The sequence below is a fragment of the Kogia breviceps genome, chromosome 6 (genome assembly GCF_026419965.1).
Source record: "Kogia breviceps isolate mKogBre1 chromosome 6, mKogBre1 haplotype 1, whole genome shotgun sequence".
Lineage (NCBI taxonomy): Eukaryota > Metazoa > Chordata > Mammalia > Artiodactyla > Physeteridae > Kogia > Kogia breviceps.
The window spans coordinates 24,593,460-24,618,918 of NC_081315.1; positions in this window are offsets into that span (position 1 = coordinate 24,593,460).

Consider the following 25,459-nt stretch of genomic DNA (forward strand, 5'->3'; position numbering starts at 1 on the left):
TGCAAGAGATTTCTGTGCATTAATTTTGTATCCTGCTACTTTACCAAATTCATTGATTAGCTCTAGTAGTTTTCTGGTGGCATCTTTAGGATTTTCTATGTATAGTATCATGTCATCTGCAAACAGTGACAGTTTTACTTCTTCTTTTCCACTTTGTATTCCTTTTATTTCTTTTTCTTCTCTGGTTGCTGTGGGTAGGACTTCTGAAACTATGTTGAATAAGAGTGGCAAGAGTGGACATCCTTGTCTTTTTCCTGATCTTAGTGGAAATGCTTTCAGTTTTTCACCATTGAGTATGGTGTTGGCTGTGGGTTTGTTATATATGGCCTTTATTATGTTTAGGTGGTTTCCCTTTGTGCCCATTTTCTGGAGAGTTTTTTTTTATCATAAATGGGTGTTGTATTTTGTCAAAAGTTTTTCTGCATCTGTTGAGATGATCACATGGTTCTTATTCCTTAATTTGTTAATATGGCGTATCACATTAATTGATTTACATATATTGATGAATCCTTGCATTCCTGGGATAAATCTCACTTGATCATGGTGTATGATCTTTTTAATGTGCTATTGGATTCTGTTTGCTATTATTTTGTTGAGGATTATTGAATCTATATTCATCAGTGATATTGGTCTGTAGTTTTCTTTTTTTGTGATATCTTTGTCTGGTTTTGGTATCAGGGTGATGGTGGCCTCATAGAATGAATTTGGGAGTGTTCCATCCTCTGCAATTTTTTGGAAGAGTTTGAGAAGGATAGGTGTTAGCTCTTCTCTAAATGTTTGATAGAATTAGCCTATGAAGCCATCTGGTCCTGGACTTTTGTTTGTTGGAAGATTTTTAATCACAGTTTCAATTTCCGTGCTTGTGATTGGTCTATTCATATTTTCTATTTCTTCCTGGTTCAATCTTGGAAAATTGTACCTTTCCAAGAATTTGTCCATTTCTTTATGGTTGTCCATTTTATTGGCATATAGTTGTTTGTAGTAGTCTCTTATAATCCTTTGTATTTCTGTGGTATCAGTTGTTATTTCTCCTTTTTCATTTCTAATTTTATTGATTTGCGTCCTCTCCCTTTTTTTCTTGATGAGTCTGCCTAAAGGTTTATCAATTTTATCTTCTTAAAGAAGCAACTTTTAGTTTTATTGATCTTTGCTATTGTTTTCTTCATTTCTATTTCATTTATTTCTGCTCTGATCTTTATGATTTCTTTCCTTCTACTGACTTTGCGTTTTCTTTGTTCTTCTTTCTCTAGTTGCTTTAGACGTAAGGTTTGATTATTTATTTGAGATTTTTCTTGTTTCTTGAGGTGAGATTGAATTGTTATAAACTTCCCTCTTAGAACTGCTTTTGCTGCGTCCCATAGGTTTTGGGTTGTCGAGTTTTGGTAATCATTTGTCTCTAGGTATTTTTTTAATTTCTTCTTTTATTTCTTCAGTGATCTCTTGGTTATTTAGTAGTGCACTGTTTAGCATCCATGTGTTTGTGTTTTTTACATTTTTTTTCCTGTAATTGACTTCTAATCTCACAGCATTGTGGTCAGAAAAGATGCTTGATATGATTTCAATTTTCTTAAATTTTCCAGGGCTTGATTTTTGACCCAAGATGTGATCTATCCTGGAGAATGTTCAGTGTGTACTTGAGAGGAAAGTTTATTCTGCAACTTTGGGGTGGAATGTCCTATAAATATCCATTAAATCTATCTGGTCTATTGTGTCACTTAAAGCTTGTGTTTCCTTATTTATTTTCTGTTTGGATGATTTGTCCATTGGTGTAAGTGGAGTGTTAAAGTCCCCTACTATGATTGTGTTACTGTCAATCTCCTCTTTTATAGCTGTTAGCTATTGCCTTATGTTGGGTGCATAAATATTTATAATTGTTATATCTTCTTCTTGGGTTAATCCCTTGATCATTACGTCGTGTCCTTCCTTATCTCTCATAACATTCTTTATTTTAAAGTCTATTTTATCTGAAATGAGTATTGCTACTCCAGCTTTCTTTTTTTTTTTTTTGCAGTACACGGGCCTCTCACTGTTGTGGCCTCTCCCGTTACGGAGCACAGGCTCCAGACGTGCAGGCTCAGAGGCCACGGCCCATGGTCCCAGCCGCTTCATGGCATGCAGGATCCTCCTGGACCAGGACACAAACCCGTGTCCCCTGCATCGGCAGGCGGACTCCCAACCACTGCGCCACCAGGGAAGCCCTCCAGCTTTCTTTTGAGTTCCATTTGCATGGAATATCTTTTTCCAACCCTTCACTTTCAGTCTGTATGTGTCCCTAAGTCTGAAGTGGGTCTCTTGTAGACAGCATATGTATGGGTCTTGGTCTTTTATCCATTCAGCCAGTCTGTGTCTTTTGGTTGGAGCATTTAATCCATTTACATTCAAGGTTATTATCAATATGCATGTTGCTATTACCATTTTCTTAATTGTCTTGAGTTTGTTTTCGTGGGTGTTTGTCTTCTCTTTTGTTTCCCCCCTAGAGAAGTTCCTTTAGCATTTGTTGTAAAGCTGGTTTGGTGGTGCTGAATTCTCTTAGCTTTTCCTTATCTGTAAAGCTTTTAATTTCTCCATTGAATCTGAATGAGATCCTTGTTGTGTACAGTAATCTTGGTTGTAGGTTTTTCTCTTTCATCACTTTAAGTATATCCTGTCACTCCCTTCTGGCCTGTAGAATTTCTGCCGAAAAATCAGCTGTTAACCTTATGGAGATTCCTTTGTATGTTATTTTTTGATTTTCCCTTGCTGCTTTTAATATTTTTTCTTTGAATTTAATTTTTGTTAGTTTGATTAATATGTGTCTTGGTGTGTTTCTCCTAGGTTTTATCCTGTTTGGGACTCTCTGTGCTTCCTGGACTTGGGTGACTATTTTCTTTCCCATGTTAGGGAAGCTTTCCACTATAATTTCTTCAAATATTTTCTCAGACCCTTTCTTTCTCTCTTCTTCTTTGGGACCCCTTTAATTCAAATGTTCGTGCATTTAGTGTTGTCACAGAGGTCTCTGAGATTGTTTTTTTTTCATTCTTTTTTCTTTATGCTGCTCCTCAGTAGTTATTTCTACCATTCTGTCTTCCAGCTCACTTATTCGTTCTTCTGCCTCAGTTATTCTGTTTTTGTTTCCTTCTATTGTATTTTTCATTTCAGTTATTGTGTTGCTCATCTCTGTTTTTTCTTTAGTTCTTCTAGATCTTTGTTAAACGTTTCTTGTATTTTCACAGTCCATGCTTCCATTCTATTTCCGAGATTCTGCGTCATCTTGACTACCATTACTCTGAATTCTTTTTCAGGTAGGTTGCCTATTTCCTCTTCATTTATTTGGTCTTGTAGGTTTCATCTTGCTCCTTCATCTGTGACATATTTTTTTGTCATCTCTTTTTTTTTTTTTTTTTTTTTGATGGGTAAGATTTTGTTCCTGTCTTACTGGTTGTTTTGGCCTGAGGCTTCTAGCACTGGAGTTTGTAGGCTGTTGGGTAGAGCTGGGTCTTGGTGCCAACATGAGGACCTCTGGGAGACCTCATTCCAATGAATATTCCCTGGGATCTGAGGTTCTCTGTTAGTCCAGTGGCTCAGACTCAGAGCTCTCACAGTAGGAGCTCAGGCCTGACCGCCAGCTTGTGAACCAAGATCCTGCAAGCCATGTGGGGCACCAAGAAAAAAGAAAAGGAAAGAAAAGATTAAAAGGAGCAGAACAATAGCAAAGAGTAAAAAATAAAATAAGATAGAAAACTAACAGGTATGTTAGAAAAAATTAAAAAATAAAAGTATAGATGAAACAACAACCGGAAGGTAAAAGAGAACCACAATGGCAAAAGAAAGGAGAAAAAAAAAAAACAGAAAGGGCCTTGGCTGTGGGGAGTGGGGCTTAGGCAGGGGCAGGGTTTAGGCAGTGGATGGGGCCTATGCTTAGGATTCACAGGGCAGAAAAAGGTCCTGGGGGGATGCGGGTGAGGCTTAGGCTCAACACAGCAGGTGGGACCCAGGATTGCCTCTGGCCTTGGAGGGTGGAGGACCAGGTCCAGGACCCTAGGAGGCTCCCTGCGCCAGAGGGGGGCTGGGAAACACTAAGAGCATTCCCTCAATTCTCCAATCCTGGTGGCTCCCTCCCCACTGGCTTATCTTCTTCTCCCCCCACCATGACCCTAGGACCCACGTGGTCGGAGGGGGCCCTGGAAGGCAGGGGACCAGACCTGGAAGCCCAACAGACTTCCCGGGCCCGGGTGGGCAGGGGAAATGCCCACCATGCCTCCCCTGATACTCCAGTCCTGGACGGTCCCCCACCACCATCCGCCTCTCCTCCTCTTCCACCCTCCACCCTCCCTCCCATGCCTCTAGGACCCATGCAGCTGGAGGGAGCCCCAGAGAACCAAGGACCAGGCCTGGGAAACCAGCAGGCTTCCTGGGCCCGATTGGGCAAGGGAAATGATAGGCATGCTCCCCCTGATCCTCTGAGCCCCCTAGGATCTGAGGTTCCTCCAGGCGTGGGAACCCCTCCCCTCTCCCAGCCACCCCTCAGGAGCACTAGTCCTGTCTGGTCTCCACTTCTCCTCCTCCTTCACTCACCCCAACATCCTACCTGGTCATTCGGGGGTTCCTCCCGTCTCCTTGGGTGTCAAGGTCCCCCACCAGCATCTGGCAGGTGCCCTCGTTGTGGGGAGACATGAACTCCGTGTGCTCCCACACTGCCATCTTGACTACCTGGGTGCAGTTTTTATGACTAATTCTTGATTTAGAAGAACGATCATCAAGAAAGACTGAATCTTCTTAACTGTTAGTAAATAGATGGTTTTAGTTGCGTCCAGAAAAGAAATTAGATTTTGACGTCATTGATCACAGTTTCTAAATATTCTACTCAGTGGTATATGTATCCTTTCATCCACAGATACATTTGAAAAATACAATGGGCATATCACAATAAATGACTGAGTGAGATTAATTTTAAGTCAGAAGTGAAATTCCCCAAAGGGCAGAGCAAATCTTAAAACCCATGAAGTTCACTTCCCTGTCCCACCCCACTGCCTCTTGCACTTCCCCACCTATGTTGACATATTCTGCATCTCTCCCATCTAGCATGCTGTTGGCCATGTGTGTTACCGCACTTGGGAGAAGTTACAATAGTTTATTCTAAATGTTTTGGCTTTTACAGCCTAAATTGAGGCCTTTAGTGGCACTTGGAAATTATATTTGTGGTTGACTTTTATAGATAACACATTTCCCACCCCTACCCCTTTCTGCTGGCTCCTTCAGAAATTTGGTTGAGGGAAACCACACAGAATTCTGAAATCTGTAGGCCAGGTGCCCACATCACAGTAACTAGGGTCACCATACTGGTGGCTTTTGGCAGGACATCAAAGTCTGTTCTTTCTCCTATTATCATTCCTAACAGGAAATTTGACTCCAGTGAATATATATAATATTTTCAGTAGCTTTAACTCATAACCCATTAATTACTTTTGGTTTTATTTATTGTGCTTCTGGTATTTCTCTTAAATTTAAAACTCTCTAAGAGTCTTTTAATTTTGATATTCTACTATTATTTATGGGAAATTGTAGCAGGGATATCCATAGTAGTAAGAAGGGAGAAACTGATGAAAGATTTTTGTCACTATTCTCTTCCTTGGATCGTTGAACCCACCGCTTCCTTTACATCAAACGTTGTCTTGATTTCAGCCCGGCGTATTTTCCTGCCTCTGTCTCAGCACACCAATAGGCAGGCTACTTCCTTCATTTTCTCACTTGCTCATTATTCCACAGATATTTATTCATAAGGTCCTACTAGCCAGACATTTACAAAGGCCCTGGGAGGATTCAGTGATGAACAAGGCAGACCCAATCTCTGTCATCATGGAGCTCACTGGGGACAGATCCAAAACAAGAAAAGAAACTACAGTAAGTCCCCTACATACAAAACTTCAAGTTGCAAACTTTCAAAGATGCGAATGTGCATGTTTGCATGTCCAATCACATGTTAGTTCATGTGTCTGGCATACATTGTCATGTGCGTGCATCCTCTACAAGTGGCTGTGCTTTTGCGTACTTTACTGTACAGTACTGTATAGAGTACAGTGGTACAGTATCTTTATTTCAAACCCAGAATTTTCCCTACTTCCTTCACTCTTCATTCTATCCACTCATGCTGTAGAAGGAATTGTTTTCCTTAAAAGGAATTTTCTCAGTAAAACATCAGTGCAATCTGAACTGCATAATCTTACCATACTCTACTCTCTGCATCTAATTATACTGACTCAATACTTTTCACCTCCACGCCATATAAATACAGAGCATTTTCCTTAATCATCTGTAATGGGTTGAATGATGAATCCCCAAGTGCTATGTACATGTCCTAACTCACAAAACCACTAAATGTGACAGTATTGGGGAAAGGAGTCTTTGCAGGTGTCATGCAGTTAAGGATCCAGGATGAAATCATGCTGGATTAGGGTGGGCCCTAAATCCCACCCTAATGACAAGTCCCTATAGGAGAAGAGAAGGGGGGATAATCACAGACACACAAGGAAGAAGCCATATGATGACAGACAGGGATTGGAGTGATGCTGCCATAAACCAAGGAATGCCAGGTGCCTTTGGAAGCTGGAAGAGGCAAGGGAAGATTCTCCCCTAGAGACTTTGGAGGGATTATGGCCCTGCCAAACACCTCAATTCATATTTCTGGCCTCCAGAACTGTGAGAGAATCAATTTCTGTCATTTTAAGTTTGTGGTCATTTGTTGCAGGGGCTGTAGGAAATGAATACATCATCTGAAGACTAGCTGATTTTTAAAGGTTAAAAAATTATAGTTTGCCTTTATTTTAGTGTATTTTACTTTATTTTAATGAAGAAAGCAATTGACAAGGGGTGAAATAGCTTAACACGAGTACATTACACGTTGCACAAACTATCACCAGCAAGCTTCACCATGGCTCTCCCTAAGACTGTGTTCTCAGAGCACAGATACATCTCAGACCTGGTCATTCTCTGTGCTCCACTCCGCGGAGAGCAGCATAATATAATGGAAGGACAGCTGCACTGAAAATCAGAAGCTGTGGTTATTGTTGTCTCTGATTGTAGACTCTGGGTCTTGAGTTTCTATCTTGCCTCTGTGAACTCCATGGTGGTACCATCTTGAAATGGTAAAAATGAAAGAAAGTAATAGCTGTAAAAATGAGCTGCAGGTATCAATCCTCCATGAAAACAAAAAAGCTCATATAATTAGAGAAGAAAGGAAAAGATAGAAGATTCGTATAAATTCCTGTCCCGTAGACATCATTGCACCTGAATAATGGACAAGAGCCCTCATTCCAAATGGGGCTGGGTGCCCTCAGCCTAACCCACAATTTCCAACGCTGCCAAGTCACACTGATGAGTTTCCAAGAGTCACAGGTCCGCCACTATTCCTTCTTCCTCACAGAAAACGGATGTGAAAAGTATGTCATGCTAGGTGCCTTTGGGGGGGATATAATATTCAGAGAGGTGAAAGCCTCCACGCAAGCACCAAACTCAGAATTAAACACCACTCCTGGCCATCAGCTCCATAAACTGGTATTTTCTGGGAGTCTTTGGAAGACCTCTGAACACCCTGGTACCACTCAGTCGTACCTTGTGGGCCAAGCCCGTGGATGTTTCAAAAGAAACCCAGAGCAGCTGAGGGGGCGGTTTTGAGGAAGGTCTCAGAGGCCCCCTACCAAAGCGAAACCACCTGAGTAAACTCCATGAGCAGACCCACAGCTCAGTTCGTTAGCCCCCTAGGACATCAGCCCTCACAAGAGAGGTCCCCAGTTCCATCGCAGTGGGGTAAACCCAGAGACTGTTCAACAGACTTAATGGAAGATGCTACAGTCTTCTTGTGCCTCCAGGCCCATAACAGACAGACAAGGAGTTAGGAAGGGAACACTAAAGAAAGGAGAACATAGACTTGAGATGGACCCAAGTTTCCAAATAAATGCTTTAACATGAGCCCAAAATGTGTTAGGGAGGAGTTGATTCCCCATCTTCTTCTTGCCTGCTATCAAAATTAAATTATATTTTAAATGAAAATATCTTCTTGATATTCATGATTCATGTGACCTAGCTGTATGACTTAATTATGGCCAACTGTGGTGAAGTGGAGAGAATACTGCACTTACGTAAGGCCGGCCCTAAACAGGGTCACCAGAACGAGCTGATTAAGAGGTACATTGTCTTTTCAAAGCCTCAGTTTCCCCATTTGTAAAACATGGGGGCACAGAAGGATACGAGGCCCCTTCTTAAATGCCTATTTGGAGAAAACTCAAATCATCAAAAGCACAGTGATTACTCAAATATGTTAATAAGTTACTCAGGTTTTAACAACTTTTAGATCTACCGCCAATAACGCAAACTCCCATAGAAATCAGTCCTACTGAAGTTTATACATATCACTGGGCTCTCATACATACTAGAAATGTGTCCTTTACTGTGGTAACGTTTTGCACAGGAATAAATTAAGGTGGGACTTAATCTTCAAAGTATAAAGATGCAATGGAAATAAATGAAAAAGACTCTGCAAAACAAACAGATAAATATAAAGCATAAAGAAGGAGAGTTGGCAAGACTCCAAAAAAGGATTCTTACTAGGCTAATATAAAAAAATTATGTTGTAAAAGAAGTGGGAAAGAATAAAATCAAAATAGCATTATATGTTGGCAAAAAGGATTCTTTCTAGGCTAATATTAAAAATGTACATTGTAAAAGAAATAGGACAGAATAAAATCAAAATAGCATTATATGTCAGCAGTTTTGAGTAAAAACCAGAGAAAAAAGATCAAAGGATAAATCCATCTCTATGAACGCTTGGTTTGTGGCTTTTTATCATTACACAGAAGCCTTGATGGCTTTTGCTCTTAATCTTAGCATCGATCATTTTAGCTATATTTTCATTTTTGCCTTTTGCACATTTGTAAAGCTCACCCACAGAGGCACATTGTCAAAGAGCCCTGAGATCATGAGGGAAGTGATCAGTGTCCTTAGCAGCAGAACAAGCCAAGGAGGACTCCCTTCCCTATCCAGAGCACTGTGAGCTACTTGTGTTCCCTAAAGACCCTACAGTGACAAAAAGAGAGGGAAGGGAAGGGAAGGGAAGGGAAGGGAAGGGAAAGGAAAGGAAAGGAAAGGAAGGGAAGGGAAGGGAAGGGAAGGGAAGGGAAGGGAAGGGAAGGGAAGGGAAGGGAAGGGAAGGGAAGGGAAGGGAAGGAAAGGAAAGGAAAGGAAAGGAAAGGAAAGGAAAGGAAGGAAAGGAAAGGAAAGGAAAGGAAAGGAAAGGAAAGGAAAGGAAAGGAAAGGAAAGGAAAGGAAAGGAAAGGAAAGGAAAGGAAGGAAAGGAAAAGAAAGGAAGGAAAGGAAAGGAAAGGAAAGGAAGGAAAGGAAAGGAAGGAAAGGAAAGGAAAGGAAAGGAAAAGAAAGGAAAGGAAAGGAAAGGAAAGGAAAGGAAGGAAAGGAAAGGAAAGGAAAGGAAAGGAAAGGAAAGGAAAGGAAAGGAAAGGAAAGGAAAGGAAGGAAAGGAAAAGAAGGGAAGGAAAGGAAAGGAAAGGAAAGGAAAGGAAGGAAAGGAAAGGAAAGGAAGGAAAGGAAAGGAAAGGAAAGGAAAGGAAAGGAAAGGAAAGGAAAGGAAAGGAAAGGAAGGAAAGGAAAAGAAAGGAAGGAAAGGAAAGGAAAGGAAAGGAAGGAAAGGAAAGGAAGGAAAGGAAAGGAAAGGAAGGAAAGGAAAGGAAAGGAAAGGAAAGGAAAGGAAAGGAAAGGAAAGGAAAGGAAAGGAAAGGAAAAGAAAGGAAAGGAAAGGAAAAAAGAAAAGAAAAGAAAGAAACAATGAAGACAGAATCAGGGGCAGGGGGGTGGTCTAGATGAACATGAGCAAAGCAAACCTGCCACTCTGAGGCTTCTTCTAGAGAAACCCTCCTGCTTAAGGAGAAATTTCAAGGGCCCCAGGTGGGTACAGTCTAGCAACTCCCTCCCATCACCTGCTTCCCCCTTCTGTGGTCATTTTCACAAGTCAGCAGGGCATGGGGGGGGGAAATCCAGCACATAGTCAAAATAACCAAGTGCTCTGTGCCAAAAGGAAATGCGGGCTAAGAACTATAATGAGAGGGTAAGCAAAGAGCCACTGCTTCCCAGCAGCAAGATGTGTCCACGAACAGCAGCCCTGCTGGCTCCGGGACAGGCCAGAGCATTAATCTTTAAATCACTGTGAAGCCCAAAACATCAAAAAAAAAAATTTAAAAATGTGACCACCCCTGGAGTAAAGGCATAAGGCCACAAAATAACCCCCTGCTCTAACCTCCTGTGGATAACCCATGTGAAAATGCAAAAGAGCCCCAGCGTCCAAGAGAGGGAAGGGTGGCTTGCCAGAAGCTAATTACATTTCATCAAGATGGCAAAAAATGATGAGCACGTGTCCCATAATCCCAAATGAGAAACACACACATCTGCACACACGGACACACACACACACCACTCCTAATAAGGCTTGACTGTACATTCTCTCCTCTCCCTCTATAAGCCTACCCTAAAATTTCTGGCACAGGCCTGAAAGTCATTAGTAATTTAGCTGAAACATAAAATTTTACTGTGGCGCATTGGTAGCTATTATGAGGTATAAATCTGTGTGGCTCTGGCAGGTTGAATTCCCTCCTACTCTCCTTCCACACACTACAAAAAGCATTTAACTGTGCTGGGGGTAGGACACTTACATTTTGGAATTAAATTAGAGACATGAGCATACTAAAATACCCTTTCTTTTCTAGAACCACGCTAACCATATTGAACTGCTTTCTTGGGCCACGTCCCACTAGAGAAAATGTGATCTTCTTCAGGAAATTTGGGTTCAGCCAACTGCCTTGCAAAAGCTGCAGTGGACAAAATTATCAGAGACACCAAAATCTGTGTTCACTTGGCTCACATGTGTCATATCTACCCAGGCTCAGCATGGTCAGAGGTCATTAGAAAACACAAGTATCCTACTCAGTAATTCCAATAATTTCACTATAAAACTAACCAAAGAGAAAAACTATGTCTAGGGTTGTTTTGTTTTGTTTGCAGGAGAATTTTCTTATATTCTTGCAGTTTGTTTCAAGATTTTCTTCAAAACCCTTCTTGGCATCTTTAGGTCTTGGGTGCAAACATACTATGTTTTTGAGTGTTGTACCATTATCACATGAGATTTGAACATATATTATTGGAATGGCTTAGTCGAAGGCATATGGGATTGGAACTGACACCTAAATTCTGTGACCTTAGCCAGGGGATAGCAAATATAAAAGCTTATTCCATCACCAGCCAGTCTTGTGCCATAGCAAATATTATTAATGGGTTACAGAAGTCATACGAGCTTCATGCAAATCTTCACCCAGTAGCCCTTTCTGAGTGACTCAAAACGCAAGCTGAGCCTTCGTCTCAGCACCAGTCTGCAGGTAACCATGACGGATTTCTCGAAGCTAACACATGACACAACAAAACTCACTGGCTTTCTCGGGCCTAAAATGTGAGCACTATGAGAGCAGAAACCACAATTATTCATTTTGTGTCTCTGGCACCGATCTTGGTATCTGGCGCTTAGCTGGCCTCAGAAAACATTTATTGAATGCTACTGAATTTTCTAACCCTGCCGTTAATTCTAAGAGTTTCCTAAACTACATAACTTCTTTCCCTTCTTTTATTTTCCTAGAAGATTGTATTATGTCAAGTATCAGTTACTTTATTACAGTTAGCAAAAGAAATTAAACATTAAATGAAATGTCACCAACACCATTAAATGTTTTTTAGAAAATAATAGTATGTTCAGTACAACTTAAAGCAAAATAAGTAGGCATGTTCTCTACTCCCTTGTTGCTTAGAGTCTGGAATGGAGTAGGCTAAAATGCAAATGAATATGGTTTATGGGGTTTCCTGTAGTTATGATCCCTTCCAGAGGGAAGGCCCAGTCATCTTTATCAATTTTGTCTAATTCCATGGTATCATGGCAATTTTCCTTATCTGTTTAAGGGAGTGGAACACTTTTACACTGCATTAAGTATGTTATTGGGGATGTTGGTCAGTATACATCTTTGCTAGTGAGAATGCTTTCAGTAAAAAGTAGAGAAAACTAGTCTCAATGTGTTTAAACTACAAGGAAGGATTTACAGACTCATGTAATTAAAAATACCAGAGGGAGGGTAAGCTACAGGCAAACCTTGATTGAGCTCCTCAATTATGTCTTCAAGATCTTTTATCTTTCTGTTTTTCTGCATAGGATTCATCTTAAGACTGGCTTACCTCATGGTCCCAAAATAGCTGCAACTGCACTGACAGTAACACACTCCCTTGTTAATTTCTTCAACAACAGCATCAATGTCCCAACATTTTTAGGAAAACAAAGGAAATTTAATCTGTTTTCATGGCTTAAATTAGAAGGCTTAAGATATATGCCCAAACCTTAACTAATTATTATAACCTATGAATAGAATACACTGATTAGATTGGCCTAAGTCATGTGCTCCGCCTTCAACCCAGAGGTATAATCATTTTTCTCAGAATCACATAGATGTTGGATGCTGTTATGGAAAAGGATGAAGAGAAGGATGTAAAAACAGTCAGCCAACAAAAATCTACCATAACAACATCTTTTTCTGATGAACTGAGGCAGAAACTCCAGTGTGATCTAATAGCCAAGAATAGCTGTCAATACCTTGAGCATGTGCTACATTTTATCCTACAGATAAAATGCAGGCCTCTGTTCAAAGGAGGCAGAGGGTCCATCCTTGCTCTCAATGAGTAGTGTGAGGGCAGCAGGTGGACCAGTGGGCAAAGAACACTTGGGAACATTAGGAACATTTAGAGGGGAGATTGTTACCAAATTAACTGTAGTAACAGCTCTGGGCAAAACACCTGTAAAGAGTATTCTGAGATAGTCATAAGGTACTTTAGTGTCAACAGTATGAAGTTCCTATATAAAATGGACTCTACTTGTTCCATAGTGACTTAAATGACACATGTGCTGTCATTCTAAAATGTAATGCCTTCCTCAGAGCTCCAGTATCAACCCTTAAAGCAGTCTTCTTAAGGCAGTTGATAATGTTTTTGAGTAGAGAGAATAGGGCAGGAAAAAATACAGAAGACAAGCAACAATTATATTTTTCAAGAAAGGGAATTAAGTCTATTTGAAGTTAGAGAAATGAGCCCCCAAAATAAAATTAAAGTTCTTTAAGGTGAAAAGGAAAAGATATAGAGTAAAAATGACAACCGAGCTGAAACAACATGTCTTGGAAAATAAAGGCGTATGATCAAAAGTTAATTGTGTATTGCAGAGAAATAAATCGAATTGTAGACTATCAGAGAGAACAAGGAGAAAAGGTCATTACAGAAGTAAAAGGAGGTTTTTAAACATTAGTGGTCTAATAAAGCCATTTAGATTCTCTTTAATGCATAAAATTTCTCTCTCTGTCGACTGAAATGAACCTGACTTATTTCACTGTCTGACTAGCCTCTTCCTGTTATCTTAGATTTGTTGTCTTTGGGGCCTGGAGGATTGAATGCTCAACCTTATTCCTGAAGAATTGGCATGTCTGCTTCGCAGAGTGCACAGCAACAGCTTAACTGGGGGGCAGCAAGAGGCGGGAGGGCCTACTGCAAGCTAAAACCTAAAATAAACAGAACAGAGGCACTAGTGGATACTTAAAAAAGGAATTTATGGCCCATTTCCTCATTTCCCCTAGGATTTTGCTTGTGAAAATAAATTTGATATTTTCAGCATTAAAAAAAATATATTTTTCAAAAAGAAAACAGGCCAAAGTTTCACATGTCTAATCTACCATTCCAGCAAGACACCCAAAGTGTAATAGCATCAGTGGGACCCTCCAGAGGGGCACTGGCTCTGAAATCACCGTCTGTAGAGCCACCCACCCCTGAATATACGTTGAAGGTGACCTGGACAAGGCCAGGCCTGCTTGCTGGTGTCAAATGACTTATTCCAGCACACCTTATCCATGGCGAAGTGGAGAGCTGCCGAGAGGGCAATTCACATTAGGCTAATAGTTTTTCCCTGATTGTGAGAAGTTTATTTCTCTACAACATGTTTTTCCTCCTAGGGAATACAAATGGTGACGCCCAAAAAGATAAATCATGGTGTCACAAAATATATCCCATTTATTTAATGGTTTTCTAGCCTAGCAATGTTGCAGACTTTGAAATTCTGTATAAGTCATAGACAGTATTTCTAACATGCCTTAAAAGCCCATTCAACTCCCGCCAGCTGTTGAGGACAGGAAGTAAAGAAAATAAGACTTTTTCCTGCTAATCCTCCTAAGAGGAGTTGAGAAAGCCAGCAGAGCCATTTTGGAATTTTGCTGGGAAACAAGGATTAGCATCTCTAAGAGACACTGCCAGATTGTTTGATTACTGTTGCAGGGTTATTTTAGATGGGATCCAAATAACACGAGCTTGAGGTTAGACGGTGCACCTCAAAACTTGTGTCTGAGAAGCTATCCAAAGCTCGTTGACCATCCTCTTCTCTAATATCCATTCCTAAAGCCATTGCACAAGGAGTTTGAGAACAAGAATGCCATTAACGCATTAAAGGTAGTTATTTCATTATTTCAGTCTTTTGACCTTCAAAACCAGATTCCCTAATTTTCTGGGACTCATTTACTACAACAGCAAAAAGATTAAACTAGAAAATGTGAAATCACTCAGAGGATGGAGCAGTTCTCCGTAGGGGAAGATACTTGTCAAAGTTACAAACTTTCTCGAGAACAATAAGCAAACTCCCTGAGGACAGAGAAATCCATGTATTCAACTTCCTGTTTCCTGTGTCGACTAAATAAAAATGCACAATGTGAGAGTTGTGAGTTAACTTTTATTGGGGGCAAAATGAGGACTATAGCCCTGGAGACAGCATCTCAGATAGCTCTGAGGTACTGGCTCCAAAGAGGTAGGAAGGCAGGTCAGTATTACATATGATTTTAGTGAAGGAGGGACATGCATCAAACACACATGTTGGCGGAGGTTTGCTGCTAGTCACGAGGAGCAGACATCACCATTAATGATTTTAGTGCTTTTCTAGATAAGAGAAGATGGAAGAATTGGGCTCATAAAATCTTTTCTATGTGAAAGCCTCTTCTACCAGTTTTTCCCAGAGCACTGAGCACTTCATTCCTGATCTCCACCCTGAACTCCTTTCAGGGTGTGTTGAAGGTCAGCGACTGCAGTGGCTATTGACTTCATCCTTGTAGAGGCAGATGGCAAGTGACAATTTTTAGTTGGCACCTGTATCTAATAGTTTGTGACACATAGTAGATGTTCAAGAAATGCTGGGTGAAAAAATGAATGCATTCATGGCATTTCTTCCAAAAGGTCCCTCCTTTAGAACATTTCTTTTATCTATTGGAAGTTAAGTATGCATTGTGGATATTTCACCGTTCATCCATGTTAATAAAGTCAGGAGTTCTTTCGTACCTGCCATTCATTCATTTATTAATTAATTCAGTGGAAACTTATTAAACAATGTTATGCACCATGCTCTAAATTAAGTACTATAAAATACTCTCCCGGGCTTCCCTGGTAGCGCAGTGGTTGAGAGTCCGCCTACCGATGCAGGGGACACGGGTTCGTGCCCTGGACCAGGAGGATCCCACATGCCGCCGAGCGGCTGGGCCCGTGAGCCATGGCCGCTGAGCCTGCGCATCCAGAGCCTGTGCTCCGCAACGGGAGAGGCCACAACAGTGAGAGGCCCGGGTACCGCAAAAAAAAAAAAAAAAAATACTCTCCCATATTTAAAAATACCATATATAGTATACATTGATTTTACTTGCTTTGACTATTAATTCATCCCAGAAGTTTTAGTCGGTATAAAGTCAACAGAATCATTAAATGAATAATATTGGTCTTTAAAAGTTAAAGAAAAAAACAACAACCCTCCTTCTATATATACTGGCTCTCCACTCATTTGCTGCATTTTGTTTTCAAGTATTTTTTGAACCCATCCGTTATCAACAAGCTCTATAATTCATCTACTTTTATTACGAGCACCTGAAACTTTCCTACTGAAGAATGGAAACTATTAGAAAATCTTCTTAACTTACAGTATAACCCAATCCTTGAAGTGGATTTTTAAAAAATTTACTTTAGGTTTAATTCATAATGCTTTGGAGAACCACCATTCTTATCAACAACACTGGGATTGCAAATTGGATTTGCATAATATAACAGTGCTGTAAAAATACACCAGTGCATTGAAAACACAAAAGATTCACACTCCTACCTCAGATCTCTAAACAGCGCTCCTATTTTACTCCATCATAATTGACCCTTTCGAAGCAAAAGTTTGCTTCCTTGCAGTTTTCTCCCATTCCCCTTTCACTTTGCATTTTTCTATATAAGCCTGAGGGATTCAGGAAAAAAAAATTATGGGTATTAATTGATGGAGTTTATGAACAGAGAGCCCACTAAAGTTTTCAAACCTGTGTTAAAATGTCTCCTTCTCTACTTTCTTTTTTTCCTTAAAGTACTTAGATAATTGCATCAGCTCTTCGTTTTGCTTGTGTCGACAGCCTAAAAGTGCGATGTGCTCCTCCCAGGCTGCAATTATCCGGAACTTTCTCGAACCATCGTGTTACAGTAAAAATGGGTGGTCTTCCCTTTGGATCAGGAGCTCTGGTGGTTAATCCACCACCGGAACCATCCGGTGCAGCCGTACCAATTGCTTCACAAGCTTTCCAAGAAATCTAACAAACCGAACAGAGCTCATGCCCAGTTAGTTCCTACTCTCTCTTCATCTTCAGCAATATTCCAGAAGATATTTTCCACTATGAAATAGGTACTTTGGAAAGTTCTACCAGCTTGTTTGCACAGGATTGACATTTACACAATCATGAACAACACTTTATGTGCTACTTAGGATTTCTTTCGAGAACTTTTATCCAAGTGCTGACCTGGCTTAACCCTACTTAACTTGTAAAAAATGAAGAATGTAGATGGCCACGGGCCACTGATGGATTAGACTTTGCCTTGGTTGTGTTTTCTTAGAGCCTTTGAACTGTGGCTTGAGTACAGTCTTCCTTAACATTCCCTCTTATGGATCTTGTTTTGTTACAGTAGCTGATCTTCTGGGGTTAGAAGAATGGAGAATGTGTTGGGCTTATTTTGCTTATAAATGGTATACCTTTGCAAGGAGGAGAGGAGTTTCCTTCCTAATGTTCTGGGGACCTACTCGTCTGCAACTATATAAAGTATCTGGAGCCCTATTTTTAATTTTAAAACTCAGTGCTGCTGAAGGGTGGAGAAATAGGCCTTCTCACACATTGCTTCCTGGTGGGAACTATAAAAGTATACATGCTCTTTGACCTAGCAGTTCCAATTCTAGAAATGAATCCTAAGGAAATAATAAGGATGTGGGCAAAAATTTAATAACTTGCATCGTCACTGCAGCAGTGTTTATGGTATAGCAAACTTGAAAACACACAAGGGTAAAACAAAATATATCTATGCCTATAGAATGAAAAAGTAGGCACCATGGAAGTGCATATATTATAAAAGTGTCTATAATATTGACTTTGACAGACTATCCCAACGTGTTGGTGAATTTTTTTAAAAAATAGTCCCATTCTATACCAAATGATCTCATTTTTGTAAAAAAAAAATTTTTTTTTAATAGGCAGGTTTAAGGTAAAACCTGCCTAAATGTGTACATTGCACAAAGCAGGAAGATACTCCCTAAAATATGAACAGTTATGTGGCAGGATTATGGACGATATTTATTTTCTTTCTTTGTTTTCTTATTTATATTTTCTAACTCTGTTTGTTTTTTTTACCATAACAACATATACTTGCGTAGTCATAAAAATTTTTTCTAAGTTTGGGTTTTTTTAAGGGAGGGAGTTGCTTTATTTTGCTTCTCAGGTAAATGAAGTCAAATGAAGCTTGAAAGTCAGTGGACTGGTAGAGCTCGCCTGCATGTGTAGGAGAGACCGGTCATAGAAGGAATTTTGAACTTGGCTTCAGGCCTGAAATCCAGGCTCAGCTCTGCCCACCCAGTCTCAGTGCGAATCAGCAAATCCTTTTACTTTTCTGAGTCTCAGTTTCACCACCTTTAGCTGAGGACAGCACTGTTCCTCTATAGGATAACGTAATCTCCCAGGATTATGGGCATCAGGTAAGATAATACAAGTGAAAAGGCTTGGAAAAGTTAAGCCCGTCCAGTGAATAGAAGAACCAGGAATCAGCAGACAATACAAACAGCAAATCACAGGCTGATCCACCTAGCTGAGGCACCTTCCTACTCATGTCCATCTTGACCTGCTCCAGCCTCCCTACGGTCCTAACAAGGAATCCTGCCCACCGGTTTCAGCATGCAGCCTGCTTCTCCGCTTCTGTTCCTGAATTCAGCACTAGCAGATGTGTGCGGAGCCAAAAAGCCAGCTCTGTGTTTTCCTACATCCATTTCCAGTAAGCCAGTTTGCCTGCTGCTAAACTACACACCTGCAGGGTGTATTGCCTCAGACAATTCCACTGCACTTTGAAGCCCTTATTTGTTGATGTTAAATATGCCACGGTGGACACAGTGTGCTCTGTTTTTGTTTTTCCACACGAATATCACAATAGCCACACGAGGGAGAGGTCTTACTTCACAAATCCACAATACTCTGAGTCGTCACTCTGGAAAATACCCCTTCCACAGCCTCAACTTGGGAGAGTTCCTTTATCTTTGGATTTCCCCTTGCTTATCTTGCTCCTGTCCCCAGACTGATAAAAAATGAAAGTCTAAGACAGAGTTTGTTATGTCTGAAGATTTACTTGCCCGAGCTGTAGGGGCCCACGCTATTAGTTTTTGAGTCACGTATCTTGGCTTTCAAGCCTGCAGAAAAGCACTTGGACTTATGTGAAGGAAACAAGTTTTCTCAGGTAGCCGGGAAGGAGGATGCTGTTGTCTGATGGCCCCAAAAGAGTCTTTTATTCCCACTAGAAAATGACAAACCAAGTTACCAAGTGGAATATCCGCCTTGTTGGAACCTTCCAGGCTCCCTGCCGTCTGAGCTAAGAATGTTCAGGACAATGTCTAATAATCCTTACTTTACATTGGATATTTTCAAAAATATGAAAAGCACTTTTATAAAGTGTTTGGGACCCATGCAGGGACAGCCAGGTCAATAAAACGGCTTTTTGCTCATGCCAAATGCCAGGCATTTATTTACCAGGTTAGGTAAGAATGTGGGATCTTGCGAGCAAGAAGAAGAAATGTGGTTTTAGGACAATAAATATACAGTGTGTGTCCTCAAGCCTCCTGCTGAACATCAGGAGGAGAGTTGGGCTGCCATCAATTCTGATAACCAGGGAGCGCTTTGTTCCTGGCCATGCCTCCCGGTACCCCACTGCATAAGATTTTAAATCATTTCAGCTGTGGCAAATGATGGCCCAAGGAACAGCTTCAGCCCAGAAGAGACAAAGGGACAGTGTTGGAGAAAGAAAAGCAGCGGTATTCTTGCTGCATTTTAAAATTAATAGAGTCGGTTATAGTTTCTAAGTACACTTGGAATTCCAGCTGCCAGAGAATGGGTTTGAACACTGAAAGCCCTCTTTAATCCATCGTGGAGCCCGGACAGGTAGTGGTGTTCTCCAGCAAGCAGGGCACAGGTAGTGGCACTGTGAAGCCAGCAGAGAGAGCCTGCCAGGAAGCCTCGACACTGTCCTCAGGGGATGGCCTCCACGCAACGGGCAGGCTTTGATCTCTGCTGAGACTGCGCCGGGGGTGCCAACGGTGAGGTGGGTGTCCGCGAGTTCATTTTACAGAGACCATCAAAGCCGCTTTCAGATGGTAAAGACGAACAACCTGGCCTCTATTTGAACAGCTAGCAGCTCTTCAGACTGTCTAATTCTCAGAACCGATTAAACAGAAAGAGAGCTAAGAAACAGAGAGTAGGTTGAGTACTGGGAGGCTGCCATAAGGCAGCCGAACTGCGGGTGCTTCTGTGCCACTGAAGCTAAACATCATCTAAACATCAGTTTCCCTACCTTGAAATACACCATTGCTAAGTGTTATACCACTGCGGTACGCAAGTCGAGAGAACCGTGATTTGGCCAATGATGCATATTAAACTTTAAAAGAATCACCAAAGTATCAAGCAGCGATTTGTCAGAACACGGCGAGAAAGGACGACCTTGGAGAAGAATTTAAAGAACATAACAGAAAAGAAGCTGCAAAAGAGTGGATATATGTGTATGTATAACTGATTCACGTTGCTGTACTCCTGAAATTAACACAACATTGTAAATCAGCTAGACTCCAATAAAAATTTTTTAAAAATAAAGAACATATCACAAGTAAATGAGTTTTGAAACCAAATTTAAATCCACTGGAAAGGAACTTAAGGAAAGCTAATTTAGCAAATCGCCATAGTCCTTTATCATCTTGCTCTTCTTAAGAAATCAAGGATGTATTTTTGCAACATTATGTTTTATTAGTGACACACAGAAAATTGGAAAATAACTGAAATCATTTCTCTATGTCCCTTCCACCCCCTCCTCACCCAAATTTTTTTCTGTATGAAAATCATAATGTCTTTCATTGATACATTAAAACAATCAAGACTAATGAGACGGTAATTGCTGAAAAGACTGATTCTACAGTGGAACAATAATTATCTTTGGAGAACATGATATGTTCTCTCTGGGTTGAGGGGTAATGTCTAAAGACTAAACATTGCTTAAGTGTCACTAGCCAGTAGTTAGTCTTTAAGTAGAAGATAATATACATCATCCAACAATACAAAAGAATAAAATAAACTACACTGGCACTTCGCCTAAGAAGAAATATAATCAATAAACATAAAAAATGCTCACCAATGGCCAGGAGAACACAAATTAAAACAATAAGATTGCATTTTTCTCCCAGTAAATTAACAAAAAATTCAAAAGAGCCATGGCATCTAGTGTTGACAAGGATGCAAGAAACAGGCACTTAAATATCATTGGTGGGAGTGTGAATTAGAATCACCTTTTTGCGGAGGGGTGGGGAGGAGAAGGAAAAAATTGTAATAGCTATAAAACATTTTCAATGCACAAATCCTATAGAATATATAAGAGGCTCAGTAACCAAACTCAAATATTTTGCTGAATCACAGAAACTCAATTCCAACCAAGTCAGGGTTCCCCTCTTTCCCCTCGAGCATTTCTAAGTCTTGACGTCATGTCAAGATGTGGGGAAGGAGGCAGAGAGGGACACAATCCTTGAAGTCATCATTTCCACACCGGCATCCTCCAAGGAAGTCATTGGCTCACCCGGGCCTCAGCTGTTATCCCAGAAGGTCACTGATGAGATGTCCCTTGTTCCCAGTGGCAAGGTCCCTAGATGTCCGGCAACTTTCTCTGCTCCTCCCATGCTCAGCTGGAGCCATGGAATCATTTGCTTCGGTGCCACGCACAGCATTTTTTTCTCTGGGCCCCTGCTGCCTCCCTCCATCCCCTGAGGCTGGCTTCCTCTCTGAGATTATAACCTGGAAAACTTAGGGCCTGGCCTGCCGCTGGGACCTACAAATGCCTCTGCTGTCCTCACTTCCCCTCCATCCCCCACCTCCACCAGGCCAGAGAAATGTTCTCTAACCTAAAACAGAAGTTCTGCGGTCTTTTATGATGTGTCTCCCACACATTTTGTCTTTGACAGTTTTCTTCATTCCCCTAAGGATTTGAGTTCGGAAACCAAAGCCCTTGAAGATTTTGTCCCCCTCTCTGATTTCAGAATTGGAACATTCCTCCTCAGTGACAGTGAACATCGAAGACCCTAGCTGCTTGAATATGGCAGAAGTAGGAGGGAGAGAGAGAAGACACTGCTAATATTTCCAAAATGTTGAATTTATGAGCTAACAATCCGCTACTCTCTTATAGAAATAAAATCCTAGAAATATGTAAAAAGATATAGAGAGGATTACCATAACATTGATTGTAATAGAGAAAAATTAGAGACAATTTAAATTTCCACCAAGATACCAGATGGTTAAATAAATCATAGGAAACTGATAAAATGGGGGAAAAAACCTCGATAATACTGATAAAATTCTAGGTAAATATTAAAAAGAATATGTACATCTTTACGTGCTGACTTGGAAAGATCCTATGAATACCGTGAAGTGAAAAGGGCAAAATTCGGAATGATATGTGAGATATCTCATTTGTTTAAAAAAAACACCCTATTTCTGTGTATGCGTACATGTGTTAATATGAGCACATAAAGAGATTGCTAATGTTAGTGGTAATAATTTCTGTGTAGTGAAATTAGAAGGAGGAAAGACTCTTCCTTTTTTTCACTTTACAATCATTTTTAAATATTTTATTTGATTTAGCAGGCACCTACTACCTTTAAAGATTTTTTATTTAAGTTAAAAAAAATGCATGTTAATTTAGCTCTAGATGGGACCTCATACATTCTCAAAGCATATATAATTTCTTGAAGAATCAGGAACTAAGATATAAAATGAAGACCTTCCATTCATTGAAGGTTATGTTCAGTAGCAAAGATTGATCATTTAAGATCCATGATGATTATAAGAATCATTTTGCAAAACCCTGACTGGAAAGTAGATTCCTGCTGTGAACTGTAAGAGACCAGAATTTCAACATAATTGGAGAAATTTAAATACCTTATCATACTCTGCCAAGCTCTGTGAGTCAAATAAATGTAGGATATCTTATTTTAAAAAAATGATGACAGTTGACAACAAAGTATAAACATGATCCAAACTAATACATGTGCTAATTGTTCTTTGTTTTAATCCCCAGTGCACATTCTCCATTAACTGCGAGATTAACTGCCTTGTCTTGAATCAAACCTAGGAATAGCTTCTTCTGCCACTGATAGCACTTCAATATCAAAGGAATCTGATGAGTCTGAAATCCAGGCCCAAACTGTACACACTTGGCCCAACTAGAGGCGTCATAATGATGTAGCAGAGGATAAAATTATGAGCTCGGCTGATATGTTTGGCACAGAATTATATTATGCCCACTTAATTAACAATGCTGATACCCTATCTCCCAAACAGGATCTAGTATCTTATTTTTTAAATTAATTTTTATTGGAGTATAGCTAATTTACAATGTTGTGTTAGTTTCTGTTGTACAGCAAAGTTAATCAGTTTTATCAATACATATATATATACTCTTGTTTAGATTCTATTCCCATATAGGTCATTACAGAGTACTGAGTAATTCCCTGTGCTATACAGTAGGTTCTTATTAGTTATCTATTTTATATATAGCAGTGTGTATCTACTAATTCCAAACTCCTAATTTATCCCTTCTCCCTGCTTCCTGCTTGGCAACCATAAGTTTGTTTTCTACATCTGTAACTCTATTTCTGTTTTGTAAATAAGTTCATTTGTACCATTTTTTAGATTCTACATATAAGTGATATCATATGATATTCGTCTTTCTCTGTCTGACTTACTTCTCTCAGTATGACGCTCTCTAGGTCCATCCATGTTGCTGCAAATGGCATTATTTCATTCTTTTTTAAGGCTGAGTAGTATTTCATTGTATATATGCACCATGTCTCTATCCATTCATCTGTTGATGGACATTTAGGTTGCTTCCACGTCTTGGCTATTGTAAATAGTGCTGCAATGAACATTTAGGGTGCATATATCTTTTTTTTTCTTTTTTCAAAAACTACAAAATATTTTATTGCTTGGATGTGTGAGATAAATTTAGGAGGCAGAAGAATAAATACTGGCTCTCCAATTTCTTTGCTAATGATACACAGAATACAAAAGGAATAGTTTGACAAGTTACAGTCAGTTCAGTTTGGGATATGTTGTTTGAGTATGAGTCTGAAACTCCAAGAAAAGTCCTAGATATAGAATTAAGTTGATTTTTTTCATACAAAATTATCTAGCACAATACTTTGATTAATCAAATAATGCCAATTTATAATAACACCAAGTTCTCATTATATGTGGGTCATTTCTTGAGCACTCGGAAGTGTTACATTGACATACAGTACTTGCCCACTCCCATGCCAACATTACACTAGTTTTATTTTAAGTCTTGTTATTGCATAAATAAGTCTCCACACTTTATCACTACCACATCTTCTCATCTTCTTCTTCCTCTTCAAAATTGTCTTGGCTGTTTTGGTTCTTTTTTTTTTTTTTTTTTTAATAGAGCAGGTTCTTATTTGGCATAAATTCTATACACATCAGTGTATACATGTCAATCCCAATAGCCCAATTCATCACACCACCACCAGTACCCACCCCGCAGCTTTCACCCTTTGGTGTCCATATGTTTGTTCTCTACAACTGTGTCTCAATTTCTGCCCTGCAAACTGGTTCATCTGTACCATTTTTCTAGGTTCCACATATATGCATTAATATACGATATTTGTTTTTCTCTTTCTGACTTACTTCACTCTGTATGACAGTCTCTAGATCTATCCACATCTCAACAAATGATAGGGTGCATATATCTTTTTGAATTAGGTTTTTTTCCATATATATGCCCAGTAGTGGGATTGCAGGGTCATATGGTAGTTCTATTTTTAGTTTTTTGAGGAACCTCCATACAGTTCTCCATAGTGGCTGTATCAATTTACATTCCCACTGACAGTGTAGGAAGGTCCCCTTTTCTTCACACCCTCTCCAGCATTTATTGTTTGTAAATTTTTGATGATGATCATTCTGACCAGTGTGGGGTGATACCTCATTGTAGTTTTGATTTGCATTTCTCTAGTAATTAGTGATGTTGAGCATCTTTTCATGTGCCTCTTGGCCATCTATATGTCTTCTTTGGAGAAATGTCTATTTAGATCCTCTGCCCGTTTTTTTATTGGGTTGTTTGTTTTTTTGATATTGAGCTGCTTGAGCTGTCTAGTGTCTTTATAGGTGATGCCAAAAGAAGACCCCAGCTGACCCCCCAAGGGAGTATTTTTGCTTCATATGTAAAAACAGTGACTCCCACTATTAAATAAGAAAATAGTCACAACTTCAAAACATCTGCAAGGGAACTTTCTCATCCCCATAAGCACCTACCCATGTAAAAAGTTTGGATCACTTCAATAGTAAGAGAAGCCTTTTCAAACATTTCTAATAATTATTCATTCAATCAACATTTGTTGAATGAGCGCTATGTACCAGGAACAGCTAATATTTATTTAGTATTTACAATGTCCCAGGCAGTGGTCTACTTTCATAAATTAACTCATTTAATCCTCATGACAAGCCTATGAGTTGGGTTCATTGTCTTTCAAATTTTACAGAACTGGGCCCTGGCTCACAGAAATGAAGTCACTCATTCAAGCTTACATAGACTGTCCCTAAAGAAGCTGAGATTTGAACCCAGGTAGTCTGGCTTCAGAGGCGTGCTCTTCACTCCATAAACTAGGCTAAAAAAAAAAAAATAAAGGACACATTCTAATGGTGGAAACAGAAATGTAAAAAATAATTAAAATGCAGTGTAATGCTATGGGAACATAAATTCAGGGATGAATAAAGAAAACCCA